A 20,277-nucleotide genomic window follows, 5' to 3' on the forward strand; every position below is an offset into this window, starting at 1 on the left:
CCAAAACCAAATAGCTATGAAATAATCAATAAGCAGGAATTCATTAAAATTAAAATGTGCTTTATGACAAAGAAGTGTCATAGACTGTGAGAAAAGTTAACATAAAAAGTATTTCATAGAAGACTTACATCCAGAATACACCAAGAGCTCTTACAACTCAATGATCACAAAATGAAAAACTTGAATATCAAATAAATGTATGAAAAGACACTGCACATTATAGATCAACAGGGAAATGCAAATTTTAAAAATACAATACCACTAAATTTGTCTTAGAATTGTCCAAATTTGGAAAGTTGACAATACCAAATATTGGGGAGGATATGGAGCAACAGAAATCTTTATTCTTTACCAGTGGAGAAAGCAAAATGATAGTTTGTAGTTTCTAAAAACTAAACATGCTCTTAGCATATAATTCGGCAAGTATGCTCCTTGATATTTATCCAAAGGAGTTGAAAACTTATGTCCACACAAAAATCTACACATAGATAATTAGAGTAGCTCCATTTATAATTGACAAAACTTGCAAATCATGATTTTCTTCAGTAAGTGAGTGGAAAAATAAACTGTGGTACATCCAGACAATTGAGTATTACTCAGCACTAAATGGAAATGAGTTACCAAGTGATGAAATGATATGGAGGAAACAAATGCATATTACAAAATGAAAGAAACCAATCTGAAAAGGCTAAATACTGTGTGATGCCAACTATCTGGCACTCTGGAAAAGGCAAAACTATGGTGGTAGTAAAAAAATCAGTGGTTGCCAGGGTTTGTGGGTGGGAGGAGAAATGAATAGGTGGAGCACAGAGGAATTTTAGGGTTGTGAAAATACTGTGTTATATATATTTAGAAATATATACCTATTACATCTATATCTCTCTATATATACATATATATGTACATTTTTTTCATATATTTGTCCTAACCCAGTGTGTACAACAGCAAGGGGGAACCCTAAAGCAAACTATGGACTTCAGGTGATTATGATGTATCATTTTAGATTCATCTGTTGTAACAAAGTCACCATTCTGGTGGGGATGTTGATAATACGGGAAGCTATGCATGAATTGGGGGAGAATGTATTTGGGAAATTTGTCTACCTCAGTTTTGTTGTGAACTTAAAACTGTTCTAAAACACAAATCTTAAAAAATAATTCTAATATTTCCCCTTTTAATAGAGGTAAAATAAAATAAGATTAGTTACTACATGATAATTGTGGGGGTTTAAAATTATATGTCCCATATTAAAAGAATTTGGAAATATACATTAAGAAATTAGTTTTGAAAACTAGTGGTACTTTGAAACTTTCACTAGATTACACTTTGTTAAACATGGTAATTTATTTTTAATATTCTAGATGATATTGCTACTCAATAGAACAAAGTGAGCATTTCACATCAATGCTGTACATATTCTGACATGTACAAATGGTGAATATTCCATTTAGAGACTAAATATAATGTACCTATGAATATGCATGCTGAGACGGTGAATACACAATAATCTTCATTTATTTTTTCGAAAAGTTAAAAAGTCCTTAATTTTTTATTCCCGGTACCACTACCACAATTTACAGGGCAATATACCTGATGTAATGAAAAGAAAAATAAAAAGCTACAAGAGATAAAAGACCTCAGGAATGTATATCATCTAATTTACACATTTCATTAATCAATAGCTGTGCTTTTAGCTAACTGTGGCTATGACAGTCCTGAACAAGAAGGGTTTCCTGTTTAAGTTGCAGTAACTTTTCTGACTATGGATCATCGTTCCTTCTGTGGCAGATTTTTACAGTTCCTCTAATGCATTTGGGAAGACTGTCTCAAAGGAAACTGCAGCTTTCCTGACAACTCCTCACTCTCTCTCCTGCTAAGAACTATAGCCCTTTTCTGCTGATTTTAAAACCTTATGCTACCATATCCACCACTTCCACCACCAGATCCATACCACCACCACGGGAATTGCCAGAACTTCTTCCACCGAGACTACCCCATTTCATGGATCCATAATTTGATTGCTGTTGTTCACAGTAATTTCCAAAATCATTATAATTCGTATCACCACCATAGTTACCACCACCAAATTTTCTCCTTCATTGAAACCATCATATCCTCCTCTGCCACCATATCCACCATCTTTCTTTCATATCCTGGTCCACCACCACCACCATAACTTCCTCTACTACTATAACCAGGACCACAGCCATAGTTGCCACCATCACCTCCAAATCCTTTATATCCACCATTACCTCCTTGGTAACTACTCTGCTGCCACCACCTCCACCACCATAGCCTCCTCTTCCATCTAAGTTTCCACCACAAAGTTTCATCCACAACTCATAAAGTTGCCAGATCCACCTCCACAACCTCTTTGTGATCCCACAGACTACATCTCTTGTTTAGAAAGAGCCTTTTTCACTTCACAATTATGCCCATTAATAGTGTGGTATTTCCGAAAAACAATTTTGTCAACTGTACCGTGATCCTCAAAAGTTACAAAAGCAAATCCTCTCCCACTCTGCTTGTCTTCCATAATTTCTATGGTTTCAATCTTGCTCTACTTTTTCAAAGTAATCTCTCAAATTATATTCTTCTGTATCTTCTTTAATACCACCAACAAAAATTTTCTTCACTGTTACATGGGCACCAGGTTCCACTACATGCCCATCAACCTCATGTGGCCGAGCACACATTGTTGCATCCACCTTTTTCCACATGAGTAAGTCACAAAACCAAAGACTCTGGGACGTTTTGTTTGTTTTGTTTGGTGGTCTCTCATGACCACACAATCTGTGAGTGTGCCCCATTTCTAAAAATGTTCTCTTAAAACTATCATTTGTGGTTTCAAAGCTCAGACCAATGAATGACTTCCTCAATTGCTCAGGTTCCTTTGGATCATGTGTCCCTTCCCCCCTCCCCGGGGGTGGCAGCCGTGGCAGCCAGAGTGGGGCTAGGGGTGATTGGGCAGCAGTTTTACTTCCTTTTTTGAGACCAGACTCGAGTTCAATATAATCTTCATTTTTGAAGATAATTTATCATGCAGTTTTTTTTTTTGTTGTTGTTGTTTTTTTTAGTGTCAGCTTATAGTGAGTAATATATTATGGGTAGGTCATATTTGCTTTATTGGCTTAATGTTACTGACAGCTTATCTTGTAAGCCTTATAGTGACTCTTTTTTACATTTGATAGATTAATACAGGTAAAGACTATGGTTGAGATAATAATTTCCTAAAATAATTTTCTGAATGAAATCAGTCATAGTCAATAGAAGTAATTATCTATGTGTACGTGGTAGCTTTGATTATATTATAGCAAGTATTTCCTTTTCTTCCCTACCTGTGCGGTAAAAGGATGTTCTTGGTCTCATTAATGTTGAGATCAGACCCAGATTATAAGAGGCAGTATGTGTTTTCACTCATCCCTGCAGAAACTTCCAAACTTCACCATCAGAAACATTTTTTCAGATGGCTGCTGCTCCAACCGGCTTGGGTTCCTAAATTGCTCTAGAAAGCTGAGCCACTCACTATATCAGACCCACAACTTAAAGATATTGTCTTAGCTGACCTGCAGACCTATCCACAAAATAATGATGATGATGATGAGGCTTGTAAATATTGAATACCACTAAAATATTTTTATTACGCTTCAAAAACTAGTAAGCATTTATTTAAATACATTTTTCATTTTTATTTACCTTTGTTTAGCAGAAATTCATTGTCCTTTAGTTTAACTAAGGAATGGTCATCAATTGCATTAAAAATTAATTTGCACAGCTCACACACTTCATTCTTTTAAGACTCAATGCTTTTAATTTGTAATATCATTTTATTATTTTTCAGCCAGATGATAGGAAGACTAACTTCTCTGATAAGTATTGTAGCCATGGTTTTACCCTGGTATCAAGAATTTCATAATTCTCATGACTATTTAGTCAGTTATTATAAAAATTGTTTGCTCTGGAGGTTTCCATTATGTCTCTAAATAACATGGTACACCATTACTTTTTTGTTTTAGACAACTGGACCACATCAGTCTTGAGCAAATTTCAAATGACTACAGTTAGACTACCATGCTATCCTTCCTCTCATTTCCTCCCCACAACATTTACTTTATTAATTACTTTAATTAATTATTATTATAATTTTAAATATTAGTATTCTTTTTATTCATTTATTAGCTTTTTTTTAATTCATTAACTTTAGAATCTTCTAGTAACCATACAATATGGAAAATGAGCTTCCTTACTCGTCCCTTCCCGTCTTCGTGCTGTCTTCCAATTTCTGTCATTTTTGTCATTTTTTTCCCATGACCAGGAGTTATTTAATTTGGATCATTACGTGTACTCAGGTATTTTGTAATATTGGACAATAGACTGACTCTATCAACTCTTTGTGGAGTAGTTGAAGAATTAAATGAAATAATATATTTAAAGCACTTGCAACAGTGTCTGGAACCTGGCAAGTACTATGCACATGTTAACTCTAGGTTACTGTTGGCAGTTATACATCCAGTTTTCTTCCTTGCATTTAATAGCTGACTTCTTGCTTTGTGTAAATAATCATGGATCACAGATAAACAAAATTTTAATTTAATTTAGGGAAATGAGGGTAGAGAAGCAGCAGTGCTAAGATGTGCATGTTGAAAGGAACGGGCAGGTTTCAGTTATGGCATTTTCCTGGAGTAGAGTTGCTGTCACTGTCCCTATTTGCCAGAGTCTCTACTTTCCTTCTCTTTCATATATAGATACATTAAGAATTCTAGAGATTTCCAAGAGAAGGGCTCCTTTTGCACAGTAACTCTCTGAGTTTAGTTATGGGACCAAAATGATACAAATCATTTTGGATAGGGCACTAAAAAAGTAGGGATCCACTACCAAGTATTCTATAGACACTTGTTTTGTAAACAACCTTACTTCCCCTTATAGTCTCTTCTATTCCACATACTTGATAATTCCAGGTTTTGAAATTTTCATGTACATTTCCAGGAGGGATTAACTTTTACCTGTTTTAAACTGTTTCCGTGCAGACTATATGCTGTGGTATCCTTGGTAATATATTCACCATACAAGTGTTTATTACAAGTAGGTACTGTTTAAGGAGCTAAGGATACAAGAATGAAAAAAACAAAGTCTCCCCCCATAATGTACTAACTTGACACAAAACTAAAATCAATGAAGCCAATCAATCATGGTTTGGAACCTTTAAAACTATGAGCAAAAATAAACCTTTTCTCTTTATAAGTTGATTATCCCAGGTATTTTTTATAGTAACATAAAGCTAACTAACATACTGCCTTAATGCCAATGCTCTAAGATTATTATGATTTCCACTTTGACCATTGTGGATGAAGTAAATGGTCATTCTGGACTTCTTTCAGCTTCTTGAATGAGGGGAACTGAAAACACCAGAACAAGGAGAAGTAAATTGTGTTCAGGTAAAGGAGTTATGAACAGGCATACATTAGGGCAGTTTTTTTTTTTTCCCCTGCACCAGCTGCTGCTATGTTGGGCTTCATTGTGGCTGCTGTCTTACTATGAAGAAACACTCTGAAATTGATCCCTGCGTGGAACCATCACTGGGAGTGTATTTTTGACAGGCACAGGACTAAGAAGCTGCAGAACCACCAGCCACCCACCTTGCACTCTGACTTCAGTCTCCAGTTCCACGTCTAATTTCTCTAATCAGATATCTTGGCAGTAAGAAACAGGACCAATGTCAGGGACATGCCGCAGCAACAGAAGTAGTAATACCCAGAGCAGAGACAAATTTCATAGATTATCTATTATTAGTAAAGTACTTTGAGAATAACAGATGACAGGCAGTATGAGTTCAAATAATTCTATTAGAAGTAAGATTTTAAATGTATATATGCATGAGGGATTTTCAAAGAAAAGGCAGTAGATTCTAAGATCACAAATTCTGTACTTTGGGGAAATTTGACACTGTCATCGCTTGCTGGTACATTTTGGAAATATTTAAGTGGTTGGACAATTATTTTAGCAGCTGACAAGTTATGGGACTTAATACATAATAGGTGGATGATGGCTTATTATTGCTTTCATTTAGTGGAACAAACAAAAGAAAATTTAGGGTTGTCATTGTGACATTCAGAGTTTTCCCTACCCTTTAAAATGGTTGGCTTTTTTTTTTTTTAATAAACAGACACTACTTTATCAAGGTTTGCTTTAAACTTAAATTTGGCTTTTTATGCAGATCACATAAGCCCACTTGAGAACAGTCAAGCATCTCTAATGGTGTGGGCATGTCATTACAAACAACCGTCATCCAAGCCAACCGTGGTAGTCATTTTCTTCACTCTCACTGAATTTGTGATATATGTCTTTAGGTTCCCAATAGAAAATTACTAAGACTATCATTTTAACAACAGCTAAAAAAAAACTAGTGGCATTGAGTAGTTTAAAGAAAAAGATGTCTTTTTGAAAAGTAAAGCTACTATAATTATTTTAGATTACAATATTAGCACAGAGAACATAGAGCCAAAATAGCCATGTTGAAAATGTGCATTGCATTAAAGTCAGTTTTGAAACTTTAGTATAATGCTCTATTCTTACACAATATCTCTCTTCTGAGTTCCCCAGATTGTTCTACATACATACATTACTTAAATCTCAGTGTCCTTGTGAGAAAACTCTTATATTAATATCCTTTCTTATAGTGGGAAGAAAAGTTGGAGAAGAAAAGCAACACGGGATTACAAAGTGAGTTGATAGAACACAATTAGAGTTCACAGCTTCTGAGAACATTTACAGGCATTTAAAAATATGAGTTCCTGTGGAGTGCATGAGAGAGAAGGTAGACCTAGGGACCATTTGGGAAGTTAATTGGTCTGGAATATTTTTTGATGAGATATAATTCAAATTCCTTCAACCTTATAATTCATCATAAAATTAGGCATCTATATCATGATGGGATAATCAACTTATAAAGAGAAAAGTTTCAAAATAGTGTCAGACAATTAGGATATGCCTTTAACTTTTTATTCAATAATAATTTTCTCTTGTTGTTGTTGTTATTTGTTTATTTTTTGGGTACTGGGGATTCAACTCAGTGGTAATTAACCACTAAGCCACCTCCCCAGTTCTTTTTATTTTTTATTTAGAGACAAGGTCTCACCAAGTTCCTTAGGGCCTTACTGATTTGCTGAGGTTGGCTTTCAACTCATGATCCTCCTGCCTCAGCCATTGGGATTTCAAGCATGAACCACCACACCTGGCAATATACTTTTCTGAAATGATTCATGAAATCTTTAACAAAGTATAATGTGCACCAGAAATTAGTTCTTGATCTGTCACAATTATAACCTTCATAATCCAGTAAATGTATTTTCACGTACAAATTTTTTTTCTTAAAAAATATTTACTAGACTTATATGACCATTGAACCTTCAAAACAGTTTACACAAAATATTGTGGCTTACTCTTAAATGTACAAGATGAATAAAAAATCCATGAGTACTAAGTGGAATTGTCACATGCCCTGGATGTTTTCTCTCAGAAAGAAAAACAATCTGATAAGCCCATTTACCTTAAAAGTATTGAAACAATGTTATACCTCCCCTCTACCCTGTGGAATTTCCCTTTTGAAAGAAAATGAATCTGACAAGGACATTCACACAAGCTTTGCCCTTTGTGGGGAGGATGATATGGGGCAAGTAGGCTCTTGAGTGATCCAGTTATGCTCATATTTAAAAGTTCTTGGTTTTCCCAGGAGAATGTCTATGAGAAGATAGCTGAGAAGTTAATGGCTGGTGATCTAGATTCAGGTAATGCAAATAGGAAGAGCAAAGAGTAAGAGCAATGCTTTCAGAATTTACTCAAGCCCTGCCTCAAGCAGTCTGGCACCTGTGTACATGGCTGGGAAATAAATGAAAGTATTTTTCAAACCTGAGGTTCTGCCACAAGGAAAAGGATTACTCTTTTGATAAGAATGATTTAGACTCACAACAACCAAGAAGTGGACCAGAAAACAGAAATAGACTTTTAAGATGAAAGCCAATTCATGCATTCAAAAAATTGTTCATTCAACACTAACTATGTGCCAGACACTAAGTTAGATGCTAGCAGTTGAGTGAAGAATAAGACTGACCCTCTCCTTAGTCTCTCTAGGTGGGCTATACGTGTTATACACAACATACAGCAGGTGCTTAAAAAAAAGGTCAGATGAGTTAATAAATTTAAAATGTCACTATCCCACTGTGATAAAATACTAGATAATATTCATAAGATATATATTAAATGAATTAATTGTAATATAAAAAACACTTTAAGTTTAAAAACATCCATAATTATGGAATTCATGTACGAATATTTAAAGTGAATTTGAAAGTTATTGAAAGTAAAAGGTATTAAGGTAGAATTCAGATGTTGGAGGCATAAACCTTAAGTAGAATTAAAGTTGTCTGAAGTGATTTCAAGGATGCATAAAGATAAAAACTAGGACAAAACTAGACTTTGGAGTATATTATCGCCATACCATATTGTCTCACCGAAAAAAAAAAAGTAAGAAGTAAATAATTGACATGTTTCTTCAATGTTTTAATATCTTACTTTTATTTACTAATACATATTGATTATTAAAATGTGTATGTATTTTATTGAAACAGGACAGAAATATAAAATGTTTGGGTTTAATTTTTTGCATGTGTCTATGTAGGGAGAAAAAGAGAAAGGGGATAGAAGATTAAATTGAATCACTGGAGAGAAAAAAAGAATCAGCAGAGCATCTTTGATACATTCTAATTTCTATATATAGCATATTGTTAAAAATTCCTTCTGAGTACATTTTAAAGTAAATTAGTTGCTTTAAATTCCTCAGATAAAGGGGAAAAAAAAGAGAGAAAACTTTGGTTATTTTCTTTTCTAGCCTGTGGCCTAATACTCTCATGTAGTATAAAAAAATCAATAATATTTTCTCTCTTTAAAAAGTATTACATATGTGTTTTTGTGGAGGCAGGGAAACATCTGGATTTTTTCCCCTCTCCCTGCAGCACCCTCATCAATACCCTTGGAAGATAAGATTGAGTGCAAGTCAACTCTGATGTTGAGAAACAAGCACTTAGGATGGCTGCTAACTTATTGGCATCATATTTGGTTCTGTTGCCCTCCTGTCTTTCATTTCTTAATATGCTTCTTTTCCCTCTCTCATGTTCTCCTATTCACTCTGCACACTTCTGACCCTGTAGTATGATCTTTAAGAAATTAGATCTTCTGTATGATGCTTATCTTTTGAGAGTTACATAGTACCTTAAGGACTGTAGTCAAAATCATAATAAAATGTAACAGATATATAGATATAGATACAGATATACATAGGAGTGTCTACATTCTATGAATACAGTTCCTTAAACTTTGAAAAAAATTCTGATTTAGTCTTCAATGGAAGAAGTAATAATATTTATTAAATTTGTTTCCTCTATTTAAGGACTAGAAAGTTAAAATACTCGAGTGCCTGAGCATGGTTGCAGGTTGGATAGGCCAGCACACAATTTTGATTAAAAAAATAATAATAATAAAAGTAAGTGGAGATTTGGGGGGAAGGAAAGCCCAGAGGAGAAACCCTGTGAGAAGGTAGCACATGACTTTTCTTTCTGCCTGCCTACAAAGTACAGTAGTTATTTTGTAAATATGGGAACAATAGGTACGTGTTTAGCACACACTATAGGAAGACAGAATGAGCCTGGGTCTTCAATGGCATTGAAGAGATTTAATAATTCCCTAACTCAGAATTTATGGTTAGATAAGAAAAAAACAAAACAAAACAAAAAAACTCCTATTTGTTTAATCCTCTACTGGAAATGTTTCCTTTTTATTTTTGCTGAATGCATTTTGATCTAGAATTAAACAACCCTTAGACGGATTTGCTCTTCAGTTGTCAAGCGGGGAAGAGAGTCAAGCAAAATGATTGATCCTTCTGCGTTGTTCCTAGGAAGTGGGAAGAGGGGGAGAAAGGAGGTCAGAGATATGCTACCCAGAACATCTTTGCTTTAGGGAGGACAGCGTTGAAAAAGAAAATCAGAGAAATAGGCACACACTGTGGGATGAACTTGGAAAGAGCTGGAGGATGAGAAGAATGAAAAGGATAAGGCAAATGAGCATCGAGTATGTTCTGGCTGGGGAGAAGCAGGCAGGCTGATTTTGCTTTGTAAGCAAACATGCTTTGCAGGTTTGAAGGTTATCTTAGATGTTCAAAATCTTTTGTCCTGCACTGATTCCATAAAGTGTATCTGAGACAGGGAGGGCTTACCTGGGTGAGGAGAAGTGTCAGGAAACTGTCTTAAGACAGAGGGATCACTTTTAGGTTCCTTATAAAAAAAATGATGAGGTTTTGTCCAATCAGGGCTTGCCTATTTTTCTGGTCCTAGAGGAGCACATGCATGTAGTAGACACACAAAAGACATTAGCTTCATTTTTTGTCACATATGAGTTGTTCTTATGTCCCCAGGTGAGAATGGTCCAGAACAAAGCAATCATGTCGCACAACTGGGAAGGATGCCCCCTGTGTGTAACATGGCAGTCTGTGAATAAGGGGCATTGTGCCCTCCCAGCACCAGGACCCATTCCTAAGGATTTTTGTGCACCTAATTCATATATTTATGTTACCTTCTTTTTTTTTTGAAGACATATTTATGCAGTGTCATGATCAGACTATTACATTTAGCAATTAACAGCATGAGTGCAGAAAAAAAAAGTCTACATTTAAACCCTTTGTTGGAATGCTTTACACGTTCCACAGAACAGAAACTAAAATAACTAAAATAACTAAAACTAAAATAACCTGTTATACAATTAGTCACAAACACCGTCTTCAAGTTTTTTTTTTTTTTTTTTTGCCTATACACATGAGTATTGTCTAAATCATGTCTTTTAGGCCCTGCCACCACTGAGTTCACAAATCTGTTGTAACCTGTAGCTTCCCTGTCCCTTCTCTGACCCTCCTCTCCTGCTAAGGTTTGTTTCCTGGCAGTATTAAAACCTCCTGCCACTGCCATAGCTACTGCTGCTGCTGGAACCACCATAACCACCTTGGTTTTGTGGTTTGGCAAAGTATTGACCTCTACCACCGTAAGGTCCAGAGCTTCTGCCTCTAAAGCTTCCACCCTTCATGGGTCTAAAATTTGATGACTGATTGTTGTAATTGCCAAAATCATTGTATCATTACCAAATCAATTGTAGTCATACCCGCTGCCACCATATCCACCACCCCATGGCTGCCACCAAAGCCACCAGGACCACTGAAGTTTCCTCCATGACAAAAATTGTCATTTCCACCAAAACCACCTCCACGACCATCACCAAAGTTTCCAGAACCACTTTGACCTCTGACTAGATGAGGCACTAGCCATTTCTTACTTTGACAGGACTTCACAGTTGTGGACATTCACAGTATGGTATTTCTGAATGACAGTCTTATCCACAGAGTCATGGTCATCAAAGTTTCAGAAGCAAAACCCCTCTTCTTTCCACTGCCTCTGTCAGTCATGATTTCAATAACTTCAATTTTCTCATACTGTTCAAAAATAATCTCTTAGGTGATGTTCTTCAGTGTCTTCTTTAATGCCACCAACAAAGATCTTTTTCATAGTTAACTGGTCTTTGAGAATCTGCTCTTGAGACAGCTCTCTGGTTCCACAGTTCTTCCATCCACCTCGTGTGGTCTTGCATTCCTGGCTGCATACACTTCCTCCACAGTGGCATAAGTGATAAACCCACTTGGTGTTTGGGTGTCTCATTACCACACAGTCTGTGAGTGTTCCCTGTTGCTCAAAATGGCTTCTTATCAGTTGTTTTAAAGCTTAGCCCTCCGATGAAGAGTTTCCACAGCTGTTCATGTTCTTCAGGGGACTCTGATTTAGACATGACAGCTGTAGGAACAGAGACTTAATGATGTTTTCTGGAAGGTTTCGGAGGGCAGAAAGGAGTGAGCTTACGGACGTATCCCTTATGTTACCTTCTTTGTAGGTGTTTCCCTTGCTTCCTGTTCATCCCTTCACTTATTCAATCTAATTTCCTGAATGCTTACTAAGTGCCTTCTATGGGCCAGCATTAGGCTATGCATTAGCAACTCATTACTCATTCTATTTTATTCAGTTTTATGAATATGTATTATTGGTTTAATTTTACTGAAGAAGAATCCAAAATACAGGGAAGCAAAATTATACAGAATCTCATAGTTAGAAAATGGGAAAATTAAGCCAGGTATGGTGTCTCATGTCTGTAATCCCAGCTACTCAGGAGACTGAGCTAAGATGACTGCAAATTTGAGGCCAGCCTTAGCAATTTAGTAAGACCCTGTCTCAAAAAATAAAAAAGGGCTGGGAGTTTAATTCAGTGGTAGAGTTCCCCTGGTTTGAATCCTTAGTACTGGGGAAAAAGAAAAAAAGGGGTGGTGGGGAGGGAGTGGGGGGGTGAAGAGAGAGAGAGAGAGAGAGAGAGAGAGAGAGATTTTTAGGATTTAAATCCAGATGTGATTCAATAAAAAATGCAAACTCTTTCCATTATGGAAACTATTTCTCCTTTCAAGATTTCAACTCAGAACAAGTTCATTTAAAGTAAACACAAGGCATAATATAGTGTTACAAAATCTGTATATGGAGTGAGGTAGGAGGGAAGAAAGGAGTAACTATTAGAACCCATCACATATTTTACTAAAAGGCTAAGTATCTCTCATGATCAGAAGAATTTAAGGAGTCTTCTTGAGTTACTCCTCACAAAGGGCTACAATTTACCAAGGGCTAATCCTGTTCTAACTGAAGGAGCTTTTTAACTTACTGGTAGTCAGATTTACCCATCCTTGAAATGTGAGTTGAAAAAAGCTTGCATAACTGGTGGTAGTTAAAATGTCCCAAATGTCTGTTGATAAGATAATGGATCATTACACTGTGGAAATATTTATACAGTGTGATTTCATGCAGTACTGAAAACAAATGACCTACAATTATATGCAACAACATGGATGTAGCCTTGAAATAAAACACTGCTTGAACCAAGTAAATAATAGAAGACTATCTGCAAGAGGTTACCATTTTTATAAATCTCCAAACCAAAAAATCAATCAGTATTTTGTTTACACCTAAATAAATTTATGATAAAAACCATGGGGAGGAAAATGAAAGGAAGGAGAAACAGAAGGTTCAAAATAATGGTTATGTCTTGGGAGATGGGGAGACCAAGAAGTGGTCCAGGGGAGGAACACAAAAGGAGATGCAGCATTATTGGTGATGCTCTTAAGTTGAGGGGTAAATTTGTAATTGTTCTATTTATTGCATGTCTTAAATAATTCATATTACACATATTCTTATGTGTGTATTAAATATTAATTAATAAAAAAGGTGGAACAGAAGCCTTAATGACTAACTCATCCCCCTTTGCTGCCATGGGCATTCTAAGTTCCTGAACAGAGCTATTGCTGTTCCTTTCTCTAGCAGATTACCAGTCATAGGGTCTCAAAGGAAGATTTTAAGTTTTACACTTAGTCTGACTGAGGATAGTAGGAAGAATGTCAGAGATAAATTTTGCAAAAAGAAATTGTCTTATGTCCAGGTATGTGTACATGTGTGTGCCAACTCTTCTTCCTCCAGAAGCAAAATTATTCAATAAATGTGTCTTTTGTGGGACAGAGTAGTACAATTGTAGTTCCAACCAATCTGATATGCTAAAACCAAGCAAATAAGCAAGGGAAGTAAACCTTCCTACCTACCAAGTTCACACTACTTCAGGCTGGAGAACAGCCATTGTACAGGTCTGACCAAGAATATTCCTCACCACTACAGTTAGGAAATACTGTGGCTCATTCAAGCGTGAGCAAAGCTCAACTTAGGACCTAAGTGTATTTCATCATTAGAATGTTTCCACAAAAGCCTAGTATTCTGCACAATTAGTATTTTTCTTAAACTAGTGGACTTTTGCCTACAGTGAAATCTAACTCTAGTCTTCCACATGAAAAATCCATTTCACAATAAATTCAAATAGCAAAAATCAATTTGATGATTTGTTTTTGTAATAGCTATCAAAAAGAAGGGCCAAGTATAGGGATGCATTTTTTTTAAATGTCAGAATCTTCATTATTTAAGCTGCATATAACTTTTGAGATGACAGGGTTTACAGGACAAGAGCGCACATAGCACTGTGCTCTTTATAAGCTCTGGAAGATGGCAAACAAGCGTTTCTTGGTCTAAGAATACTGGTTTCTTTCCTTTATGCCTCAAGCTAGTCTTTGGGATGCTACACATCAAAACACAGCTTCTCTTCATTCATTTTAATGGGTAGCAAGGAGTTTGGAATTTTTAGGTTCAGAAACTAATACAGTCTGACTTTGACCTTTCTCAGCATGCTAAATGCCCTCCAGTCCTCTGCACTGGAGTGTGGCGAGCAGAGCTGAATTCTCATCAATCTCATGAAGGAAGGCAATACATCTGATCTACTGAATAGTTTCAAGCCAGTGGTTCAATAATTCAAAATATGTTGTTGCAGTCCATTTGCTGCAATGGTGGCTGCATTGGTGTCTATAATCTAGTGCATTGAATATTCCTCCAAGAACTGATCCTTACTTCCATATCACAAATATCCAATTTTCTTGTGTCATTGCCTTAATCTTTAATTTATAAGATGGGTGTAGAATTTTAGCAAATACTTTTCTGGAAATAAAAAAGTGATCTAGAGAGATTTAAAACTTAGTCTCTACTGTGACTTTGGAGGATTCTACTTTTTTTTTTTTTTTTTTTTTAAGCTAGAAGAAGCATTTAAAATCATGAACCAAGTCCAATTGTGTTACTGAAACTTAAGACAATTTGTAAACAACTTCACATGAATGAAGATACTACAACAATGATCACAGTACATTTCCCATTGCAGAAGAACTCCTTGAATTTTGAGATAAATGTTTAGAGAATAATTATGGAATATTTTAAAAGTTTCACCTAACCCAGTGAAATTTATAAGAATTTTCTGCTTAGAGAGTAAGGTGGGGGTGGAGGAGCTGAGGTTACAACTGAGTTGTAGAGTACAAGTGTGGCCTAGGGTTTGATTACCAGCACAAAACAAATAAAGAAACCAAAACACCAAAACTTTACATTCCAAAGTAGTTCAATTATTTACATAAAATGACGACAAAAAACAGAAACAGCAACTTTAACTCAAAATTGTAATCTTTGACTTAAACGTCACTAAATGAAGTTAATGGTTAGTCAAGCTCATCACTGACTTTTCCTGATAACCCACTATTTTGTATCTGTTTTCCTAAATTTATCTCCAATGGTAGCTTCTAGCATAAGCCTCAAATCTTCTCAACCCTTCTTTCACTTTCAAAGCACTTCTCAGTCCCCAATTTCTCCCACAAATCACTAGTTCCTTCCTCCCTGTTTGTTTCTGAACATTGTTTCTAGAGAGAAATCTGAGTAAACCACTGAGAAATCTAGGTTCTTTACAGATCTGTTGTACTATGGACTTAAATGTTTTTAAAGTGTCTAGGTTTTAGCTTTTCCTGTTTTTGTCTTTTCTTAATCAGTATAGACACTCATACAGACCTGAAGCAGCAGGTGAAAGGAAATTCACACTCCAGTAACATCAAACATTTTTTTTTAAAACTATTTTTGAAATAACACAAGACTGACAAGAAGTTGTAAAAATAGTACAAAGATTTCCTGTGCATTCTTCACCCAGCTTTCTCCAATAACATGTTGCATAACTGTACTAAATTGTCAAACTAGAAAATTGTTATTGGTGTGATATTATTAAAAAAACTAGAGTGCTAGTTGAGATTTCATCAACTTTTACATGCACTTTGTTCTTCTTTTTTTTTGTGTGTGTGTATGTGCATGGGTCTATGAAATTTTATCACATGCATAGATAAACATATAATCACCTTCACAATAAGGATTTTTTACTGTTCCATCACTACAAAGAAAGGCCCTCATGTTGACTGGTTTAGTTAGCTTTTGTGTCACTGTGGCTAAAATACTTGATAAGAACAACTTAGAGGATGGAAAATTTATTTGGGGCTCTTGGTTTCAGAAGTATCAGTCTACGGATGGCCTACTCCATTGCTGTAGGCCCAAGTAATGCAGTAGTACATCAAGAGGGAAAGGCCCAGTGGAAGAAAGATGATCAGCTAATCCTGCAGTAAGGAAGCAGAGAGAATGAGGAGAGGGGCTGCCAGGAAGGCGCCCTCTCCCACTTCCTCCAATCACAGCCCACCTGCTCACGGTTAGCACCCAATCAGCCCATTCAAACTAGGATGGACTGATTCAGTTACAGCTCTCATAATATAATTGTTTTATCTCTGAATATTCCTGCATTAGTAGGAGGTTTTGAGGGAAATCTCATATCCTAGCCATAACACTCTCTTTTGTTCCACTCTTTCCCCAATGCTAACCTTTAACACCCACTGACTTGTTTGTCCTTCATCACTATGATTTTGTCATTGTTATAGAAATAGAATTCTTTAGTATGTAATCTTTTAAGACTTATTTCTTTTACTTGGCATAATGCCCATGAGATCCATCTATTGTATTAGTAGTTTGTTTCTTATTGCTAAAGAGTTTCCATTGTATGAACACTATTCACACACAATAGGACATTTGATTTGTTTCCAGTTAGGGATATTACAAAGTTGCTATGAATATTTGCATACCAATTTTTGTGTGATGCAACTTTTCATTTCTCTATGACAAATATCCAAGGGTATAGTTGTTTTATTTTCCCCACCTTTTTTTATTGGTACATAGTAGTTGTACATAATGGTGGGATTTGCCACTACCTATTTTTACATGCACATAATATGATGATATAATTTGGCCAATATATTTGCTGGGTTTTATGGTAAGTACATATTTAATTATACAAGAAACTGCTCAATTGGTTTCCAGAGTAGTTATGCCATTTTACATTTTCCTTTCAGTGGATGAGAGAACCAGTGGCTCTACATCCTTGTCAGCCCTTGGTATTATCAACATTTTTCATTTTAGTCATTCTGATAGATTTGTGGTGGGAGCTCCAGTGGCTTTAATTTACAATTTGCATTTCTCTAAAGGACGATGAAATTGAATGTCTTTTCATGTGCTAATCTTTCATCTGCATATCCTCTCTGGTGAATTGTTTGTCCCAGTCTTTGGTCCATTTCCTAACTGGATTCTTTTTTTTTCACTGTTGTGTTTAAAGAGTTCTTTATATTTTGGCCACATAAATCCTTTGCCAGTTATGTGATTTGCAAATATTTTATTCCTAATTAAGTGTTTATCTTTTCATCATCCTAACAGGGTCATTAATAGAGCAAAAGTTTTTAAATTTTATGACATATAGTTTATTGATTTTTTTTTTTTTTGATTTCAGTGTCATATCACAAAACTTCATTTAGTCTGAGATCACAAATATTTTCTCCTGTTTCCTTCTAATAGTTTAATATTAGTTGTGTTACAATTAGCTTTTTTAACCTTTTGTTTTGTTTTTTGTTTTTTGGTACCAGGGATTGAACTCAGGAGCACTTTATCACTGAGCCACATCCCCAGCCCAATTTTGTATTTTATTTAGGCACAGGGTCTCACGGAGTTGCTTAGCACCTCACCATTGCTGAGGCTGGTTTTGAACTTGCAATCCTCCTGTCTCAGCCTTCCAAACTGCTGGGATTACAGGCGTGTGCCACCACACCCGGCTTTTTAAATCAATTTTGAGCTAAAAGTTTTATGAAAGATGAAGTGAAGTTTCTTTTTCCTTAGGGAAGAGCTCACTAGGTAACTTTTTCACATATAAAACTGTATGGATATTCAGTTCTGAAGTTAGTCTCTGTAACCTGTGTTCTGACTTGGGCATCTGGGGGTTCATTCTCTTTTAAATACCCCATCTAAGTCACTTAGTATGATATCTAGTAGAGTAGATAATACACAAGTCCTCTCCTCTTCCTCCTTCCTCTATACCACTTGTTCATTATTCAAAAATTAAAGTATGTAATGGTGTTACTGTTGTAGTGAGCAGATGACCAATCCCTAAACTTGGAAATTCAAAGCAGAAAGTTAAGGTCCGATTTATTTTATTTTATTTATTTTATTTTTTACTGGGGATTGAGCCAGGGGTGCTTTAACACTGAGCCATGCTCCAAGCCATTTTTATTTTTTAATTTGAAACAGTGTCTTGCTAAATTGCTGAGGCTGGCTTGGAGCTGGTTATCCTCCTACCTCAGCCTCCTAAATCACTGGGATCACAAACATGCACCATGGCACCTGGCTCCAGGTCTGGTTTTCTAAAGCTGCGTTTTCTGATTGACTTGTCAAAATCCACTCGCAAAGCCCAAGTGGAGTCATTCCAATAGGAAACCTCAAGACTGGAACAACCCCCAGAAATTCTCTTGCACTGGCAAGTAGAGGGTAAGACTAAGCAGACAAGGTTTGTAATTTTCTCAGGATCTTTTTTTCTTTCTTTTTTTCTTTTTTTTTTTTGATGTTCTAGATATGTTAACATCAGAACTGTTTTTTTTTTCCTTGACAAACTGAATATTAATTATCTGTTCCCCAATTCAGAGATAGTTATTTATGTGCTCAAGATTATGCCACAGTGAATAAAACTATAAAACATCTATGTCTTCTAATTAGTCATTGGAGTTAGAACTCTCGAGTGGTGAAACTTTTGAAAATATGCTTCCTTGAAAATATAAATTTATGTGGGAAAGGTTAAGCAAAATCTTAAAATCAAAAGTAGCAAGAAAGTGATTATAATTTATTTTTGATGTTTAGACCACTTTGATCACAAAATAGCAAAACAGTCTGGTAGAGAAGAAAACTGAAAATATTGTAAACTTTAATATTTTTACTATTTGAAACAATAAAACAAATAGATGAAAACCACATATAAGTAGCAAAATAATGACTATCTATGTTTACAGACACACACACACACACACACACACACACACACACACCCATATACACAATCAGAATGAAAGAGAAGACTTTTATTAAGTATTTAACTTTGAATAAATATGACTTAATACTTTGGTACACGCCTGGGAAATATTTAAGTGTTCTTAAACTAATACTTCTACTTAAAAGACTTAAAAGAAAATGCAAATTATATGGAAATATATTTGCCAATGAACAACACAGGACATTTAGAAATGCTGGAAAAATTATATTTGTTGCCTAGCAGTGATGTTTTAAATAAAAATAAATTTTTAGATTAACTAGTTTAGACAAAAGCAACAGTACTATCTATATGTGATAACTAAAATAAAATAAATTTTTTCTAGTCAATAATATTAGTAGCAAACATTCCTGTGGGTATTTGGTAAAAGGATCATTATCTTCCATGTGGAGTTCACAGAAATAAAATATAGCATCATAACTTGCAAACACAATATTGGTACCACTGTTTTAGTTCAGCACTTTGCACCTAGCACAGTGTTACAAGCAATCATGCATTTAATAAGTGGTGTTTGACAATACTTAGAAATGACAATATCACTTTTTTCCCTGCATTCCCACACACTTATAAAAAGCTTTAGAGCTTGAGGAAAGCTTTCTTACATTTTATCTCCATTGATCCTCATCACACCACTCAGAGGCAGCCAGAATAGGAATTATTATCCTCATTTTAAATTACAGAGACTGATGTGATTGCATTTGTATTTGTAGGGTTTGGGGGAAGCTCTTACACTACTCAACTCCTTTTTTGTGATGAAGCTAGCCAGGAAGGCTTCATTATGCAATAACACCAGAGAACAAAAGACCAGCTGACTTTTGAGATTATTTAAATTCCACTAAGCAATAGGTAGATAAAGGTCACATATCTTTTATTCTTCTTAGATGTGCATACATTTAAAAATATTTATATATTTATAATGTTTATATAACATGTAACATGGAATGTACAGTTATAAAACATGAAATAGCATTTACATTCTTAATATAATTTACATATATATATGTAGTATATAGTATATTATACATATATAGTGTTCCTGTTAAGTTTTTTGAAGACAGGAGAGTTAATTTTTTGGATATGAACTATATTATAAACTGAAATGATGGACATGCTTATTAGATACAATGGATATTGTCTTATTGCACTCAAATTTAATTAAATTTTACAACACATCTTTCCTAGGCATAGAAATTTTAAAATAAAAGCATTGTCAATTCTTTTGGCAATTAAATAAAAGCATTTAGAAAAGTGATTTGAAAATTTAATTTTCAGTGTTTGCAAAATATGTATTCTTTCATGACATGACTGGATTTGAAGCATCGTCATTTGCATTTTCTGCACTTAATATGT

The 20,277-nt window shown here is 35.2% G+C and overlaps 2 pseudogenes; both read right to left on the reverse strand.

Moving 5' to 3' along the window:
- Window positions 1-2,329: 2,329 nt before the first annotated feature.
- On the reverse strand, window positions 2,330-3,369 carry LOC124958472 (heterogeneous nuclear ribonucleoprotein A3-like; annotated as a pseudogene).
- Window positions 3,370-10,986: 7,617 nt separating this feature from the next.
- LOC124976832 (heterogeneous nuclear ribonucleoprotein A1-like) lies at window positions 10,987-11,877 on the reverse strand (annotated as a pseudogene).
- Between the last annotated feature and the right edge of the window lie 8,400 nt (window positions 11,878-20,277).

Source organism: Sciurus carolinensis, chromosome 1, assembly GCF_902686445.1.
Source record: "Sciurus carolinensis chromosome 1, mSciCar1.2, whole genome shotgun sequence".
Lineage (NCBI taxonomy): Eukaryota > Metazoa > Chordata > Mammalia > Rodentia > Sciuridae > Sciurus > Sciurus carolinensis.